At 37.5% G+C, this 14,134-nt stretch overlaps 1 protein-coding gene across 4 annotated transcripts in view; it reads left to right on the top strand.

Moving 5' to 3' along the window:
* The window catches only part of CPSF6 (cleavage and polyadenylation specific factor 6), a 77,477-nt gene extending 63,568 nt beyond the window's left edge, over positions 1–13,909 (top strand). For all 4 annotated transcript variants that reach the window (XM_077265248.1, XM_077265247.1, XM_077265246.1 and 1 more), the window contains exon 10: positions 7,836–13,909. The gene's annotated coding sequence lies outside the window, so the exon portion shown is untranslated. The remainder of the gene's footprint in view (positions 1–7,835) is intronic.
* The last annotated feature ends 225 nt before the right edge of the window (positions 13,910–14,134 follow it).

Genomic DNA, 14,134 nt, shown 5'->3' with positions numbered 1-14,134 from the left:
CCTTTGAACTTTAAAGATGGGGTTACAGTGTGATTTTTGACCGTTACGCACACTGTGAAATCAGACCGCTCGCTGGTAAATTGCTGTATAATGCAGATAGATGGGTTTACATTGCAGCTGCTAGGGTACCCTGACAAGTTGCAGAAAGTCGGGCCCAACTGGACTTTTTTTTGCAACTTCCTTGTCACGTTACCCTGTGTCACACTATGACCCCATTCACCTGTTATCAGCGGCACATGTTTGACCTGTATTGTGGATAAAAATCACCATATAACCCCAGCCTAAAAACCACTATTTGCATTAGTACCTTCTTATTTTGTAAATATCATATGTTCCAGATATAGAAGGGTATAGTTTGTGATTTGCCTGAACATTTGTGGCAAAGTCCTGAATTTCCCGGTTCAGCCGTGTTAACACATGTATTATTATTAAAAAAACAACTAGAAATTGTGTAAGGAAAGTATACTTTAGGATGCATTTCAATATTCTTCTCATTATCTTTATCATGGGAAAATATATTACACGTGACTCTGTAAACCCTTTCCTATCGCTGAAAATATATTTACCAATATGTGCTTTTTCCGTCACAAAAATAACTGTCTATACAAAGTCGAATAAAAGCCCGGCCCTTAAATGTGTACTTTGGTTAGTGTACTTCCCAAATGTAAGTTTAGTAGTTGTTTTTTTTTTTTAATTATTTTATTGCGCACTCCTTTTTAAAACCGCAAACCTCCAAGTCTAATTAGGAAAAATTAAAAATTCCCTGACCCTGGTGCAGTCCATATATCGCATCGTTCTGCGACAACTAGGCGAACTCACATCCTTGCGTTTTCAGGCTCCCTTATTTTCTCTTTCTAGCTTAAACAACTTTGTCATTTTGTAAAATTTTTCCTTAGCTGTCTGTATCCAGACAAAAAGCATTTTTTAGCATTAATGGCCAATGCTACCTCTGTCTTGTATTTGGTGTTTTTTAGCTTAGAATATTGGGATTCCTACAAATACTCTTATAATGCCTGTATTTCATGATTATTGCACCTTGTACCTCCACCTACAAATTCTCTTTATAGAAAGCCATAGTTAATTGCCTCTCACTCACGTTTGACTAATATCTGATAAAGTATATCTATGTCCACCTTAAAGTGAATCTGTTACCAGATTTTTGCTATGTAATCTGAGAACTCCATAATGTAGGAGCAGAGACCCTGATTATAGTGATATCACTTACTGGACTATGTTCTGCTGTTTCCATACAATCAGTCTTTTACTAGCAGGAGACACTCCTTACAGGACAACTGGCCTCCTGCCTCCTTGTCCAACCCCTTCTCCAGCACTGTTTAGCAGCTAGCTTCCTGTGACTATACAATATACACAGAAAGCTATGGTGTGTGTGGGGCTTTACACAGCTCAGCTATCATAGCTGCTGCCCCCAGTATACTAAGTTATAAATTGCTGGAATCAGGGTCTCCACTCATAACTCGTGCTGCTGTCAGATTACGTAGTAAAACCTGCTGACAGATTCTCTTTAAAGGTATAAGTTTATCTCTTGGCAGGGACAATCATTTTTTTTATATGATCTTTTTCAGCTTAGTCTCAGTTTACAACTCAGTTTGTGCTTCAGTTGCCATATTGGCATCATAAGGGATGTTGATATATATGTGACACTTGATGGCTAATGTTCATCTAGTCCCCTCTGTCCCTTGAAGCATTAATATGTGTTTGGTGATCAGTCATATGTTTCTATTTTACAACATACACTTGTTACTTGTGAAATGAATATCTGGTTTATGATCCACTGCACCACTATTTGTAAAGCAAGATTGCAGACATATTGATGTAAAAAGAAAACTGCCGCCTTATTAAAAGCTGTGGGGATGTGGTTAAAAGTAGAATATTGACTGGATATTGATTGATACTTGTAAATACATGTGTAAAAAAAAAAAAACACAACACATTTTCATTATTTATAGTTGGTGAGTTCTCATGTAACAATTTGTGTTCTTTAAAAAAAAAAGACTTGTGTATTGCAAAAAATAATGCACCCCTCCTGGATAATAGTTTTCACTTTGTTACTTTGGCATGAATAGTATGACTTTGATCTTATACTTTAACCTACTAAACACCTTATTACGTTCCCTGTCCCTCCCCAGAATATGCAGAAGGGGTGTATTATTCTTCAAAATGACTTGTAACTTATTCTCATATAGTGCTATTTGTATATTTTTGGAACATATATCTTCACTTGCAGTTGTGTGAAAGTGTTTGCCCCTTCCTGATTTCCTATTTTTTTTCCATGTTTGTCACACTTAAATGTTTCAGATCACCAAACAAATTTAAATATTAGACAAAGATAACACAAGTAATCACAAAATGCAGTTTTTAAATGAAGCTCGTTATTATTAAGGGAAAAAGAAATCCAAACGTACAGGGCCCTGTGTGAAATAGTGATTGCCCGCTAAACCTAATAACTGGCTGGTCCACCCTTAGCAGCATGAACTGAAATTGAGATTTCTCTATCGCCTCTCATTGGGGGACACAGGAACCATGGGGTGTATGCTGCTGCCACTAGGAGGCTGACATTTGCAATAACTGGCAATGAGTCTTTAACAACGCTGGAGTAATTTTGGACGACTCATCTTTGCAGAATTGTTGTAATTCAGCCACATTGGAGAGTTTCCAAGTACAAACCGCCTTTTTAAGGTCATGCCACAGCATCTCAATCGAATTAAGGGTAGGACTTTGACTAGACATCTTCAAAATTTTACTTTAGTTTTTTTAAACCATTCAGAGGTGGACTTGCTGGTGTGTTTTGGATCATTGTCCTGCTGCATAACCCAATTGCGCTTCAGCTTGAGATCATGATTAAAGAAGATGTGGAGGGCACCACTTATATGATAATGAAGAAGATTTTTAAAGAATGGGGTTCACCCATGGGCAGTATAAGTATATATCATGCAAAACACAAGAAAAAGAATGCCCACATACATAGGGAACACCCAAACAAATTAAACACTCAATTTATTATTGAACTTCCTCCCCTGAAGAAGCCACATTGTTAGTGGCGATACGCGTGGGGTTCACCCGCTACTACCTCTTGCTCACATGGCTCTTTGCTGGACTTCCAGGTGTCCCATTCATGGGATCTGAGCACTGGCCTCTTTCTCTGTCTCTTCATTTGTTAGTATATATAACACATATCCTATATCAAAAGTAATAATGCTTCACAAAGACATAAACATACACAATTTCCATGAATTCCCAGGGAAAAATGAAAGCATACCAAATAAATAAAATATAATATTTTATTGAAGAAAGTAATATTTTAAAAAACCATGACATCTATGCAAGATCAGGAAATCTCAATAAAAACAAGGCGGACACAGAGCCGTGACAATTTCGTACAGTTCACCTGCTATACAGCTGCCTAATACAAGGCAAACTAACATGAATGTGAATGTACAATAAATACTACAGGATATTTTATATGTGTAGACATTACATATATCAGTAAAGTGCAAAACAGTGCTGAAGATATATAGCCAAATGTAGGCCCAATAGTGACAATACCTATATATGAGACCTACCACAACCTGATAACGTGGTCTACATTAATGTATAAATACAAGAACTATTAGCACCCATATATAATATAAATGAAATAAGGGCCCAGTTCTAAATACAACTATGTGCTACACATCCATAAAATACCGCATATATCCATGTATATCATGCTAGTGAGACGTGATGCAAGGGCAAGGTAGATAACTTACATGAATGCTTATGAGCTGTGTACCACGCTTGTGCCGCCACCCCTGTGTACCACGCTTGGGGTGGCGGCACAAGCGTGGTACACAGCTCATAAGCATTCATGTAAGTTATCTACCTTGCCCTTGCATCACGTCTCACTAGCATGATATACATGGATATATGCGGTATTTTATGGATGTGTAGCACATAGTTGTATTTAGAACTGGGCCCTTATTTCATTTATATTATATATGGGTGCTAATAGTTCTTGTATTTATACATTAATGTAGACCACGTTATCAGGTTGTGGTAGGTCTCATATATAGGTATTGTCACTATTGGGCCTACATTTGGCTATATATCTTCAGCACTGTTTTGCACTTTACTGATATATGTAATGTCTACACATATAAAATATCCTGTAGTATTTATTGTACATTCACATTCATGTTAGTTTGCCTTGTATTAGGCAGCTGTATAGCAGGTGAACTGTACGAAATTGTCACGGCTCTGTGTCCGCCTTGTTTTTATTGAGATTTCCTGATCTTGCATAGATGTCATGGTTTTTTAAAATATTACTTTCTTCAATAAAATATTATATTTTATTTATTTGGTATGCTTTCATTTTTCCCTGGGAATTCATGGAAATTGTGTATCTTCATTTGTTAGGTGGATAACAGGTTTTGTATAGCAACCGGACTGGGGCATTGGACCAGATACACAGTTGAGTCATTAGATAGTGTCATTTAAGTTTTCTTTCAAGACCTTGTTTTACATCTTGGATATTATTATTCCCTTTTTGTCCGAGTATGGTCTTTATTGTGTGCTCAAAAAGCCTGCATATATTTATTTGTGTTTATTTTTTTATTTTTTTTTGTATATGACATATATGCATATATATACCCTTTCCCACCACATATTTTATATGGTACTGTGAATAGATGGGGGCTGCTCTTATTGATAATTTTTTTCCTGTATTTAACATTTATTGTTGAGTCCATGTACACAGCATCAAGCATATTTTTGGTAGTTACGGGATGTCCATGATCCATATTATTGGACATGGCCTTTGTGGCTTTTCAGAACTGTTTTAAATGTTTTTAAATTGTTGTGTTTGTAGTGTCATGTTTTTTCCATAATAAATTGAGTGTTTAATTTGTTTGGGTGTTCCCTATGTATGTGGGCATTCTTTTTCTTCAGCTTGAGATCACAAATGGATGGACATTCATTCAGGATTTTTATTTGGCAGAATTCATGGTTCCATTTACCACAGCAAGATTTCCATGTCCTGAAGTAGCGAAACAGCCGCAGACAATCACACAACCTTGACCATATTTTACTGTTGATATGATGATCCATTTCTGAAATTCTGTGATACATCTACCCCAGATGTAATGGGACATACACCTTTCAAAAAGTTCAACTTTTGTCTCGTCAGTTCAGAGAATTCTCCCAAAAGTCTTGGGGATCATCAAGATTTTCTCTGGCAAAACTGAGACAAGCCTTTGTTCATATTGCTCATTGGTTTTCATCTTGGAAGTCTGCCATGTAGGCCATTTTTGCCTAGTCTCTCTCTTATGGTGGAGTCATGAACACTAACCTTAACTGAGGCTAGTGAGGCCTGCGGTTCTTTGGATGTTCTTGTAGGGTCTTTTGTGACCTCTTGGATGAGTTTTTGCAGCGCTCTTGGGGTAATTTTGGTCTTCCGGCTACTCCTGGGAAGGTTTACAACTATTGAATGTTTTTGCCATTTGTGGGTAATGGCTCGCACTGTGGTTCGCTAGAGTCCCAAAGCTTGAAAAATGGCTTTATAATCTTTTCCAGACTGATAGATCTCAATTACTCAGTTTCTCATGTTTCTTTGGATTGCGGCATGTCTAGCTTTTGAGCATCTTTTGGTCTACTTCACTTTGTCAGGCAGGTCCAATTTAAGTGATTTGTTGATTGATAACAGGTGTGGCCATAATTAGGCATGGGTGTGGCTAGGGAGTTTGAACTTGGCTTCCCAAAATATGATAAACCACAGTTAATTTATGTTTTAAGGGGGCAATCACTTTTTCACACCTGTAGGTTTAGATTTTTTTCCCTTAATAATAAAGACCTTCGTTTAAAAACTATTCTGTGTTTACTTGTGTTATTGTTGTCAAATACTTTTTAATTTGGTTGGTGATCTGAAACATTTAAGTGACAAACCTGCAGAAGAATAGGAAATCAGGAGGGGCAAACCCTTTTTCACACAACTGTATATGTGCGGGACAGTTTAATCTGTTTTCAAGGTGTTATAAAGTGTGCTTCTTGTGTTGCTGGTGTTAGTCTCCTGACATAAGTTTACATCTGCTAGCTGGAGGTACAGCAGAGAGGTTTGAGAAGCTTTGGAAATAAGGCAGCGAAGTCTCTATCACAGTTAGTGTATTTACACTGGCCAGTTGAGACCTTTAAATGACTGCCAATCGACTACATGTAAGCTGATCAGCGGTCACTTAATGGCCTTTTTACAGAGGCTGACCCCCCTTGCATGTTCACAGAATGATCTTTAGTACAGTTTGTATGCAAAGAATATCATTGTTGTAGGCAGCTCATGACCAGTTTACATAGAACTATATGCTGTTGAGAAAAATGATTTTTATCAAGACCGTTTAGATAGGCTGCTATGAGCGTTCTCAGGAATGCTTGGAGCTGATTATTAGCAGTGTAATCCACCTTTAAACTTCTGTTTTGAGATTATCAGCAACATTACAGGTACACTTTAATGCTCATTTAACAAGCTTCACAAGTGAACATTATAAAGCTTAGTTCCACAATATCATGGTACTGCACTTGACTTGTAATGCAAAAAAATTCATGAAGATATGTTATAACTGTTATAGCCAAAGCATGTGTTTTTGGGTAATGTCCGATTCAACCGCTCAACCCAATGGGAACAATTAGGTATTTTGATATTCATGGCTATTTTTTGTAACCCACAAACACTTGCAGGGTATGTTCACAAAGGTAAAATAAATCTGACCCCTATGTGTGCAGACTTTGGCCATAATCTGGTTTCTGTTGTACCAGTATGTCACAAATTTGCAGTTTTATTTGCTACAGATCCACATGAACTTAAGCCACATTGTCATCTGGTGGGGCAGATGTTTTGCTTTTAATATGCTTAATGTATGCTCCTTATTCTTTTGGCACCATAAATCTGTGCATATGAATGGGATTGCAGAAACCCCATTTAAATGTATGAGATTCCGATTGTGGCCAAATTTTGGTGAGTGATCTACACCAAAATCCATGTTATGTCTGACCTATGTGAACATAGTCTCAGCTTTTGTTTTTTTAATGTTCTTTCTGAAAAACAATATTGGTCCCTGAGCACATAGCAAAAGAAAGGTATTTTAATTTATACAATATTTCTGGAAATACATTGCCCCTGACTCATCAAGACCGGTGACTTTTTTTGCAGGTCTTGATGAGAGGGTGTTCTCTAGTCAGAAGCTGCTGATTCATGAGATGCTGCTAGCCTCTTCATGAACCTGAATTGTTTTGACTATTGGCATGCACCTACATGTTCTACTCCAAAAACCTCATTCTAGTCATGAACTAAACGAGCTGTGGTGTCACCCCTACTTCTAACAAGGAGAAACTGTTGTTAAAATGCGTTGTCAAATTTTAGCGCAACTCCCAATATTGTGACTTTGTTCAAAGGTTTTACCCTATTTTTTTAGGTGTAAAAACTTTGAATAATCATGGCCATTGTGTTAGTGATCTCATGAAGTATGCATTTGTACAGTCGGATGCTTGTTGGTATTTTGTGATACTATATATGATACTGCTTAGACATTCTGTATGTTCACTATTTTTATAGCTGATACGTATTTGTGTAGATCGCTAGTTTACAGTTGTATACAAGACTGTTTTGGTATCTTCTAAAATTGTATTTTGCGAATAAATATTCTTACTAAACAGTCACTAAACAATGTGCATGGAAAAACTGTAACTATTTTTAAAGCTGTAATATTTGAGTTGTCAATGGTAGTGTTCTGACGACAATTGTCTATGCCATGTCCTGTATCAAATCTACATCACAAAATTTTAACACGTTACAGCTGACAGAAGAGGAGCATCTTGAAAGATCAACACCTACTCTTCACAGAAGACACTTGGCCTTCACTTTGCTTCATGACTCAGTTTCTGAGACCATATGGATTAAAATGAACAGATCTAGATGTGAATAAAGCAAATCTGCAAACATGGTAACCAGTAGATCTACTTATATTTTTAAGTTGCTTAAATGTTTTATTTGACTGAAACCTGTGTGACATAAACATTAACGGCTCTTGCAACTTTGGGTATGCATTAAATTGCCAACTGCTAATGTCCAGTTCTTTCTTGTTTTTATAGTTGTTTGTTCCTGTTCATGTTCTAATGTTTGTACATCACACCACCTCGATTACAAGATGTGGTATTGTAATAAACTGTTTAATGGGGCTGATGTGTAAAGCTGTTCAAGTTATTTGCTGTTTACACCTCAGGGAAAGGCTTGTTTTAGCAACATGTTGATTTTATTTCTTTAACCACAATTTGCAATCATTGGGTGCCCATTATTCATGTAATTTAACTGACTTTAGATGTATTTGTTAGTTGGCTATGTCACTGTTGGACAATTTTAGTTCTTCATTTGTATATTACTATATTTGTTAGTAAATGGTGTAACACAAATAATTAGTTGGTGCATGCCATAAATGTTTATTCTGATAGGCCACCATTCCATCTTCCATTTATGACCATGTATATGAAAACTTGTGTTGGAGTATTAATCACAAAGTGTCACCTCTGGTTTTGCAAATTTGCTTCTGTTTAGAAAATGTCAGTTTTAAATTCCAGTATAATTCCAGCAGTTACTGAATAGATTTTTTCCTGTTCCCACTAATGCATCAGCCTATGGTGGAGTGACTAATTTGTTATCTGCTCAATACTAGTTTTCTTTCTGTGAAAGATGTAATGTAGATTTTATCTACTTCTTATATTGGACTGCTTTAGGATACCAAGTTTTCAAGACCGTTGGTGACATGATTACCTATACACTGCTTGAATACCGTTGCAGGTTCTTCCAGCAGTATGTTTTCTTCTGTAGTAAAATAGACTGCAAGCTATATGCACAAACATTAAGACTAAAGGGTCTTGCTTTATAACACGCCAAGGAGTTTCCATTGCTTATGCGTTTTTTATGATCAGTGGTTCAATTTATCATGCAATGTGATATTGTATAAAGATTGTTTTTATAATGAGTTTGTCACCAAATTAGTTGGTTTATGATGGTGAAACAGAACCAGGTAAGTATTTTTATAATGATTTTACCTTTCCCCAGCGTTCTTTTACAGTTTTTAGTCCTAGTAGATTGACTGGAAATTACTTTTTTTTTTTTTTTTTTCGTTAAAAGTGAAACCTATCTCCACAATATTGCTGCCCCTCTGGGCTATTTGCCCAATGACTACTTCCTGTAATAGATCTGATCCCCTTCTAGTGTACCTTTTTCCTGCATAAGGATGAGCAGTAGATTGATAGCAGGGAACTGATGGCTTTCTAGCCAGGCTATTCCCCATCTTAGGCTGTTGTATTAATCACGTTTGTCTAACATTAAATGGATTCTCCTCTATCAGAAATAAAAGGTCTGCCCATCCACGCTTGAATAGCGCCTTTGTCTGATATATTAAAACTGACTAGCTTTATTAACTTGCAATACTAGACGCAGTCCATGGGCACTCATTTAAAATGAATTGGTTGAACCGCTATACCAGACACAGCTCATGGACAAGTGCCGCTGTTTCTGTAAACCAAGCGGAGAAATAGAACCCCTTTAATTTTGTCTTAAAACCTCTAATCCTATTCAGGTATTTATATTTGTATATTTATTTCTTTTGTATTAAAAAAAACATTTTGTATGGACTGGCTATAAAGTGATTGCTTGGTATTACATCTTTGTCATTTCTAGTAAATTTTCTTACCATATAAAACTAAATTTAGAAAGCGGCTTCTTCTGTACATACTCAACTCTTGTTCTCCTTTGTAGAACTTGTTCAAATAGCAAGTTTGCTTGTGGTTAAAGACTTGAAAGTATTTTTAACCTAGCTGTACTATATTTTTGCCAATATAGGTTGCTGATGTAAATACCACATGTATGTGGACATGTTAAATTTATTTTCCTAGGATTGCTCATGTGGTACAGTTACTTGGCTAGGAACTTGATCTTTTAACTGTGAAGTGTGTAACTTTTTAAGTGTGTTTTTTTTTTTGTTTTTTTTAACTGCTTTGCTTACTGGTTCTAGATAAATCTTAGGTGTTTACAGAGTATTAGATGCTTGATTTTGTGTCATACAATGTTATAATGTTAACTGAAAAAAATAAACTGCTTATTCATCTTCGACGTGAAAGCAATGTTTGAATTGGTTATACAAACCAAGGACATCTAACTGTAAGTAAGGATGGGATCTTGTATTAACATTTGTTCTCACAAGTCTAAAAATTCTCAGCTGAAATAAAAAGGGTGTTCTGAGCTTTGTGGTTTCCCATTTTTATTGAGCCGCTCTCTGCTTGCAACAGGTCTTCATGGAAATACAATTCATAAGCATGTATTCTTAAATTGTGCTTCCTCTGTTATATGTCGTAGAGATGTATGACTAAATTGACAACTGGGTTTAGACATCCCCTTTTTTAAAGGGGTGTTAACACTGTAACTGGCAGCACTGATTGGATGGTGTCAGTGTGTAAGAACACACAACCAGCTGGTAACGCCCACATGTAGGGGAAAGCCAGAGAGATTGTACAACTTCGTTATGAGAAAACATGCTCCAGAGTTCATAATGCATTTTATTTTTTACTAGAACAGCTATTAGGAGAGTATCCATGTCTACTTTAAGGCAAAGCCCTGCTATTTATTAAGGGATACCTTAACAAAATGCTTATTTTAAATAAAAAAAAGTTATATCTCCATATTGCTTTGTTTTATGCATTTGGATCAATTGCTATATAACCACATGAACAAAGTATTCTCTGCCAAACCTCTGTCTCCGACTTCTCAATCTCCATGACTCCGACTCCACAGCCCTGCCTTACAGTAACTATCCTGATTATTTTTCCTCTTATAGGAAATCTAAGTATTCTTTTGCCATTGAATCTGAGAGAAGCATGATTGTACTGGTAGAAACCCTAATTCCAGTGATGTCACTTACTGGGCTGCATGGTGTAGTTTCAATAAAAATCAGTATTTTATCAGCAAGCGATTAATACTAACTACCTTTTGTCTCATGCCTTGTAGTCCTCTTCTGTATAACCCCAACCCCACCACAGATTAGCAACTTTCCGCCAATGTACTCAGAAAGCTGCCAATCAGTGGTCTGGACTGGGTTATACAAAACTCAGCATTTAGAGAAGAGAACTGCTATATCTGCAGCAGATGGAGCCTTTATCAAAACTACACCAAGCAGACCAGGAAATGATTTATCATGCTGATTTTAGATTACATAGTAAAAAATCTTCTGACAGATTCCATTTCAGGGTATGTGCAAACGTTCAGTGTTTGGCAGCGCTTTGGACACAGCACATGTCTGCTGCATCCAAAGTGCTGCCAGCTTTTGAACGCAGGTGTTTCCGCATGTGTTCATTGAACCGTTCGGAATCACCACGTCCAATACAGTGGACGAGTGAGATTTATCTTAAGACTCTAGTCTCCACAAGATGGATTGACATGCTGCTGTCTGGAAAGACAGGCCGCATGTCCGTCTCCACGGATGATCTGTGGGCGTCTCAGCACGCATAGTGGGCATGGGATTTCGTGAAATCCCATCCACTGTGCTGTAACATCTGGACGCTGCGGGTTGGATGCTGCGGAGGTACGCAGCGTCCAACCCACAGCGTTTACGAACGGTGGGAACATACCCTAACAGAATTGCTGCTTCTATTTCTTAAAGGGTGCACAGTTTACTAGCCATATTAGAATGTAAGAGTCAGCTGGTTGCTGGATCAAGTGTCCTCACATACTATACTTGGCGACACTGAATCTAATCAAGTTAGACTTTCAAAGTCAGTTACTGTAAACTAGCAATCTAAAGTTTAAATTGGCATGTAATTGCCTGTAAGAGAATACATCAGAAACGAACATGGATTACCCCACAAAAAATAAGCGAAAGAAAGTATAATTGCCTTTTGTTTCCAGCTGTTAACTATTAACAGTATGGCTGTGTTAACAAGATGTCTATTGACTTCAAAAGGTTATCCAGCGTTGTTCACTGGCAGTGAATTTTTGACCAGATAACCACTTTTAAAATGACTCCTTCCTGTTAGCCAAAACTCCGTTAGAAGTTTTGGTGAATTGGCCAAAGAATTACAGTGAGTGGCACAGTTGTTAAAGGGAACCTGTCAGCAGGTTTGTGCACAGTAACCTACACACAGTGTCAGGTTGGCGCAGTTATACTGATTACAATGATACCTTGGTTAATGAAATCCATCTTGTAATTGTTGTTTAATCTTTATTTTCAGTTTTAACCCCTTCACCCCCGGAGCTTTTTCCGTGTTTTCATTTTTTGCTCCCCTCCTTCCCAGAGCCATAACTTTTTTATTTTTCCGTCAATATGGCCATGTGAGGGCTTATTGTTTGCGGGACGAGATGTACTTTTGAACGATACCATTGGTTTTACCATGCCGTGTAATAGAAAACAGAAAAAAAATTCCAAGTGTGATGAAATTGCAAAAAAAGTGCAATCTCACACTTGTTTTTTGTTTGGCTTTTTTGCTAGGTTCATTAAATGCTAAAACTGACCTCCCATTATGATTCTCCAGGTCATTACGAGTTCACAGACACCTAACATGTCCAGGTTATTTTTTATCTAAGTAGTGAAAAAAAATTCCAAAGTTTGCTAAAAATAAAAAAAAAATTGCATGATTTTCCGATACCCGTAGCGTCTCCAATTTTCGTGATCTGGGGTCAGATGAGGGCTTATTTTTTGCGTGCCAAGCTGGCGTTTTTAATGATACCATTTTGGTGAAGATACATTCTTTTGATCGCCCGTTATTGCATTTTAATGCAATGTCGCGGAAACCAAAAAAATGTAATTTTGGCGTTTTTATTTTTTTTCTCACTACGCCATTTAGCGGTCAGGTTAATCCTTTATTTTTATTGATAGATCGGGCGATTCTGAACGCGGCGATACCAAATATGTGTATGTTTGATTTTTTTTTAATTGTTTTATTTTGATTGGGGAGAAAGGGGGGTGATTTGAACTTTTTTATATAATTTTTATTTTTTTTATATTTTTAAACACTTTTTTTTAAAAATTTTTGGCATGCTTCAATAGCCTCCATAGGAGACTAGAAGTATGCACAACTCAATCAGCTCTGCTACATAGAGGTGAAGTACAGATCACCTCTATGTAGCAGAAATCGAGGTGTACTTTGAGCGCTGACCACATTGCTCAAAGCAATCGGCCATCAACAACCATAGAGGTCTCAAGGAGACCTCTGGTTGTTATGGCAATGCACCGCTGACCCCCGATCATGTGACGGGAGTCAGCGGTGCGAGCACTACCGGCTGCGAGCGCTAGTCAAATGCCGCTGTCAGCGCTTGACGGCGGCATTTAACTAGTTAATGGGCGCGGGCGGATCGCGATTCCGCTCGCACTCATTGCGCGCACATGTCAGCTGTACAAAACAGCTGACATGTTGCGGCTTTGAGGTGGGTTCACCGCCGGAGCCCACCTCAAAGCAGGGGATCTGCCAACTGACGTACTATTCCGTCAGCTGGCAGAAAGGGGTTAAGTTAGATATGCTTGTGCTCCAGGGCGGCCTGTGGGGGACTTCATGTGGTGCTCTGCTTAGGTATTCATAATGCAGACAGATCACTGATCCCTCAGTGACCTGCCCCTAGTTTGCATGATGAATACCAGTACATACTAAAGAAAAAAACAAAAAAAGCTTCTGCAGGCAGGTGGCAGCCGTGGCCCCTGCACTGCAGCGTAATCGCATATTTAATGTCCATTTAATAAGTATTCTTGATGTTATTGAGCAAATGTAAAAAAAACAAACAAACCTGAAACCGCCTGCGCAGTAGCAGCTATCGGTGTGTGTATAGAGATCCCATAGCTACTATTGTGCAAGAGCATATCATTAACACAAAACTGAAAATAAAGATTAAACAACAACCACAAGACAGATTTCATCACCCAAGGTATCATTGTAATCAGTATAACGGAGCCGACCTGACACTGTCTGTAGGTTACTGTGCACAATCCATCCTGCTGACAGGCTCCCTTTAATATACATGCATTCGAAAGTTGTGGAAATACCAGTAACCATCTTCTATTAAATGTTGTATTTCAGTTGTGATGGTGAATAAATAAAATTTAAAAAAAAT

This window comes from Ranitomeya variabilis, chromosome 5, assembly GCF_051348905.1.
Source record: "Ranitomeya variabilis isolate aRanVar5 chromosome 5, aRanVar5.hap1, whole genome shotgun sequence".
Taxonomy (NCBI): domain Eukaryota; kingdom Metazoa; phylum Chordata; class Amphibia; order Anura; family Dendrobatidae; genus Ranitomeya; species Ranitomeya variabilis.
Note: the sequence above shows the minus strand (reverse complement) of the source record. Positions and strands in the feature narration are given on the sequence as shown.